The sequence below is a fragment of the Cupressus sempervirens genome, chromosome 7 (assembly GCF_028749045.1).
Source record: "Cupressus sempervirens isolate cs-2001-9-10 chromosome 7, ASM2874904v1, whole genome shotgun sequence".
Classification (NCBI taxonomy): domain Eukaryota; kingdom Viridiplantae; phylum Streptophyta; class Pinopsida; order Cupressales; family Cupressaceae; genus Cupressus; species Cupressus sempervirens.
This window is the reverse complement of record NC_143124.1, coordinates 131,094,982-131,101,172: the sequence shown is the minus strand read 5'-3', so window position 1 is coordinate 131,101,172 and position 6,191 is coordinate 131,094,982.

Here is a 6,191-nt window from a genome sequence, read left to right as displayed (position 1 = left end):
AAGGGTTTCAAAAAAAATTCACTTTGTGTGATCTGTGAAGGCATCAAAGATAAAGTGATGATATTTTTAGTTATCTTTGAAGACTTCAAAGATAGATATGTCAAATTTTCCTAAGTTCAAAGATTTTAGAATTTATGTATTTCATAGAAGGATAAATCCCATGGCGTAATTATATTGTTAGTATCTATTTTCTAAGAAACTAATTAGAGAGGAGTATATCATTGAATATATAGATTTTAGTGGCTTAAAATGAAATTCCAGTTGGATGCATGGCCAAGATTGATATAATGCCTGGATATCCAAAACATCTCGGGGACACGGGTATTGCAAAATGTAATGACACACAAAATAATTACCTAGAGATTCAATATTAATAAAGAGTGAAAGTCTCAATTAACAAGAGTAGCAAACCATGTCTAATAAGGATAAGATTGAAAACTAAGAAAAGATGACAACTAAAAGAATAAAATAATTCTCCAATCAACTAGAATGTTAAAAACTTTCAGAAAATCCAATCTAATTGGATAAAATGACTCACCTCTAGATTTTTGAAGCAATGCTGAAATAAAGCAATGTCACCACCACCCATGACACCCATTCAAAATGCAATTCAAACCTGCCAAAACTATAAACCTTATAGAAAATCCAATGTAAATGGATATTGGGTCCACCCCTGAACCTCATTTGAAGCTCAATTTTACAAGGAACAAAAGAAATTATACATACCTCAATTCTCTCCCATTATACATACATAATCAAAATACAAATTAAAACAAAACATTAAGATAAAGATTCAAGGATATGGAAGTCAAATCACAAAAAAAGCATTTATAATAAAACCTGGCACTATAATCTTCTCTAATTCGGATATGTATATACCAAAGGATTTAGTCCACAACATAGCTTTTTTGCTTTATAAACTATTATCCAAACCAAAACTACTCTCATAAGGAAGATAGGGCTCCACCTTTTAGACCAATAATTACATGGAAATGTATGTGAAATGTCTAATCCTATAACCCACTTCAATTTCCTGATCATTTTTTTTTGTTCACTCTCATAAGATTTGGTAGACATTTGTTGGTTTTGTGTTTGGATGAACTAATTTTAGAGGTTTACACTACAATATTTGTGAAATTATCCTTCCAAAATTGAGAAGAAATTCCATTTATAGGAGAGATTCTTGGGTGAATCTATCCACTTATTTATAGTAGCTATCTTTATCTAAAGGAATTTGGAAACAAAGAAAACTTGAGGAAATATCACCCTTGTAAAAATGGCTTTATCTCTTTAATATGTTGATTTAATTGTACAAAAAGCTAATTTATTAGTTTGGCACTTAGTCCCTGGATCTGGGTCTAATATAAAGGTTATTTGAGATCCAGTTCAGTGTAGTAATGCCTATGGGTTAAACCTAGCAAACTCAAAATGAACTGAGTTGGCCCCTCTCTGGAAGAATGCCTTTATATATCATCTTAAAATGAAACGATGTTGTTTTGTTTGCCTATAAAATCTTCTTGAACTCTCTGCTCATGCTTTTGTATAGACTATTTGTAAGGCATTCTTCCTTGGCCAGGCAGGAGCTAATAAAGCCCTATTGTATTCAGTTGTCTACTGTCAAAGAGTCTTCCCCAAATCAAGCCTTTTTCTACTATGTGTCGTCCAATTATTTTCATTGTCATTTTTTTTGTTTTTATATTTCAATATGTGTAGATGGAATATATCTAGACATGATGCAACATAAAATACTGCAAGCAAGTTCTTGGTGGGCATCAGTATAGTAGGGTGTCAAATAGTGCCTAGCAGGTTGTGATGTGTGTTGGAGAGTTAGAAAGTTCTTAAAACACTTTATGCCCTCTCGAACTTTGACATCGAACCAAGAGTAGCTTTTTCAAAATTGGACCATTGAAAATAGGTAAATACAATGGAAGTTTGTATGAACCAATTTTAATTATATTTAGGATTATGAAACAGACAACAAATGGGTGTGGGTGTCATTTCTTAACCTTGTTATTAGAGTAGCAATAGTAGAGTTTTGTATCTTCCACTCACCATCAGGATTTTAACTATCCAAGGGAAAATAGGCAAGAGAAGCCATTGATAAGGCATTGAAAGAGATCATTCAGAAGCCTTGTAGCATAGAAGGATTAGATTGTGAAGACTTCTAGCAATTCTATTGGCTTACCAAATGACATACATTTTTACTATTAGACATACTTTTCTTCAGTGGATGAGAAGTAGAAATCCTTAGGACATATCCTAAAGTTGGATCTCATCCACTAGATCCAATATGGATGAGAAAAAAGAGTTAGCTTCCCTTAGTAATGGCAATCCTCTCATCACTTTCCCATATGCCACTTGAGTTTTTTTTTCAAAGTGTTGCTTCTTAATAATTAGTAGGCAATTTTTCATGTTTTGATGGGAATTGTGCCATTTAACTAATAGTTCCCACATGAAGTAGTGCCTACCAAACTACATGCAGGATTTTTATTTTCATCTTTTGAAGGTTTACCTATATGGGTGCATGTGTAGTTTTTAATGTGCATGAGAGTCCCTCATAGAAGACCTCAATGGGATCATTTTTAAGTTTTTTAAGTTAGTAACTCTAAACTTTTGATCCTCTTTATTATCCTTATTATGTGACCATCTTATTCCATCAGCTTGTGTTTTGGTCTAGGTCACAAAAGCCTCGGGCTTATCATCAAAGTAGTATTGTAAATCTCAGATGAGGATTTTTTGTATTATAATCTAGTATTATAAACTAGTATAGGAGTAGTTATGCATATAATTTCATACATCTGCACTGTAATTTTATTTTTATGCATGGTTAGAACACTAGATATAGTTTCTTAGTTTAGGAATTGAAGCATTAAATAAAAAAGTATGTACAATGTAAATAATATTGACAATTTTTTTGGAATAAAGCTTTATGCAATTTTTGCTTCACTCATGGTGTGAGAATGCTTATATCTATGTCATTTGATTTTTTTCCACATCTTATTCAAAACATATAATGCAATCTCATCTATGAAGCGTATTAAAAGCTAAGGGTTTGGAGTGACTCGTATACAATTCATTTTTTGTCATTTCATTATATAGTTTGAACAAGTGTGGAAAAAAATCAGATTTTTATTACGAATTTTTTGTTCACCAATCTATGTTAAACTAACCAGAAAGGTCACTTTCCTAATACTTTATGAATTGGAGACTATTCACAAGGTCAATTTCCTAATAATCACTATAGTACTTGCTATTTAATTGAGATAGACACGGCTCATTAGTTTGTTTGTATTGTCTTTGGATTTTGTTAAAGAAGATAGTTGAATGCTATATGAACTAAAAGCTATCTGGTGTCAATAGGCTTGTGCATCTCTTCAGCCAAATTAACAGCCCTAGTGGCATTTGTTGTTGTTCAAAAGCAGCACCATACTAGACTATTTGCAAACAACCATGCAGATAGGCATTCTATAGATAGACTTGGGAACATATTGCCAAGTCTTCAGTAAATAATAAAGAAACTAAATTTCATAAATTATTTTTTTTGATAGTTCATTTGTTTAAATATTGCCCATCAAAAATTACTTAGTACATCTCATCTTTTTTCTATATAGGAGCTTGCAGTTTTGAAGAATCTGATAGTGAAGAATTTGAAGAAGATATTGTAGCAAAAGTATATTTGGTGTTCTTTTTTAAGTGAAAATGTGATTGGAAATTTTGTATGTTGTCATATTTCACTTGTAGAAAGGTCAAATTGTAAATAGAGGTGAAGTTGTATGGATTTAAGTTTCTTCTTCATTATTTATAATGCTCTCGATTCCTCCTTTGTAGCTATAAAAATACTTGTTTATTTTCACCTTTCTAGATACCCTTTACCAGGTTCTTCAAGATTCGAAAATATCTTGGGCTGACCCAACTCCAGCATGTCCTAACTCCTACTTGGTTCAGAGACCTAACTCTTTTTTATATGTGTTTTCCTCTTGCTACTCCATCTGTAGGTTGCAAACAAATCATCCTTCTTCCACCAACAATTCATTCCATTCAAGAAAGACCATGTCTGACGATATCAACACACAAAGAAATATGGAGACAATTGCTAGACTGTGGTCTAACTTAAAAAGAAAAGGTGATGGAAAATTTCATTGTCCTTGCAAAATGTGCAAAATGTGTAAGGGCTTAAAGACTCGAAGATATCTAATCACAACAGTTGAGCAACATTGTAGGCAACATGGTCACATTGAAGGGGGAAACGAGTATCACCCATTGGTATGCATTTTAATAGTTTATAAATTACATAAGACATGATTTGGTGATGACATCATGGTCATGGTTAATATAAGGTCATCATTTTCATATAGGTCAACATCCCTGAGTTTCATGTTATGGACCATGACAATTCGAAGAATGCGGATTTCCAAACGAGGGAACATAGAGGTGTGAATATTGAAGTAGAAGGTAATGATACCATGGAAGAAGACTAGGATGATGAGGATCATGATGATCAAGATGATGATGATGATGATGCAAAGCTTGATGTACCTTTACTTGAGAAGGAACAGCAGTCCCTATATGAAAGCTCCAAAACCACTCTTCACGCCGTTGTATTGATATTGGTGAACTTGAAGGTTACGAATGGTTTATCCAACATAGCACTAACATGTATGTTAAGGTATGCCATCATCTTTCATTATTTTACTTGTAGTTCCCTTACAATTAACATTGGGTTCGTGTAGCAATTAATATTCTTTAAATTAAGAAACTATATTTTTGGTCGTAGGTTGATAGGTGAGTGTTTGTTACCACCATCAAACATTCTACCTCACTCGTACCGAGAATTATCTGCCATTATGAAATATATTAGAATGGAGTATCAAACAATACATGCATGTCCAGATAATCATATTATATATCATAAACAGCATGAATTTGCAACACAATGCCCTACTTGTCATATCAGTAGATATCAATTAGATCGATTAACAAAAAATGTTCCTCGCAAGGTTCTTCAACATATTCTCATTATTCCACGTCTGCAATGATTATTCAAGTGCAATAGTTTGGCACAATTTATGGATTACCATGCACGCAACAGAAGTCAAGATGACATTATGTGAATGTCTGCAGATGGTTTGGCATTTAAGAAAATAGAGGAAAAATGGCCACACTTTAAAGAAGAACCTCATAATCTCAAGCTTTCATTCGCAACAGATGATGTCAATCCTTATGAAGAGATGAGATCTACTTACTCGGTGTGGCCTGTTTTTGTTATCAACAATAACATACCTCCTTGGTTGTCCATAAAGAGAGAGCACATAATGCTGACACTGATTGTTCCAGGTATTTTTTATTTAGCGGTCATCTAAATTAATTCATTATTACTAATCCATCAAATGGTCAAAATAATTATGTAATGTTTTTGCTCATTCAACTAGGTAAGTACCAAGTTAAAGATATCAATTTATATATTGAACCCCTTATCGACGAGTTGGTGGTGTTATGGAATGGGGTTACTATGTATGACATTTGTAGACCAATAGGACAAACACAATTTCAATTTCATACAATGCTTGTATGGATAATACATGATGCCTCTGGGCTAATGCATTTTTGTGGTATGTTCTCTTCTTGACACCTCTTTTTTGGTATGTCAAAGTTAACACATTTAATTCAATTATACACGATCTTGTAGGTCTTCAGACAAAAGGTAAATTTGCATGTCCAGTTTGTTGTCCAAAGATGAAATCTCATCATTCAAAAAGTTTAAGAAAGTAGGTGTTTGATGACAATAGACACTTTCTGCACAAAAATCATAAGTGCCAAATTACCGAAAAACATCTTTTCAATGGTCTAGAAGAGACTACATCAAAGCCACAGAGAATGACACCTTACCTATGGAAGTTTTCATACAATAAAATAAATCGTCGAGGTAATGTCATTTCATTTGATTATTTTTTGTTTCAAATTTATATTTAGATATTGTCTTTTATTTACTAATGATATATATGATTGAGTCTTGTGAAGGTCATCAAGACATCAATAACCAACTTTCAAAAGGACTAAAAATTTATCCTACATAATTTACTAGGTTGTCATACTATGAACAACTCCCAATTGTGCATTTGTTTGATCCTATGCATATTGGAAAGAATGTAGCAGAGACATTATGGAAAATCTTGGATGGAAGGTGTGAGAAA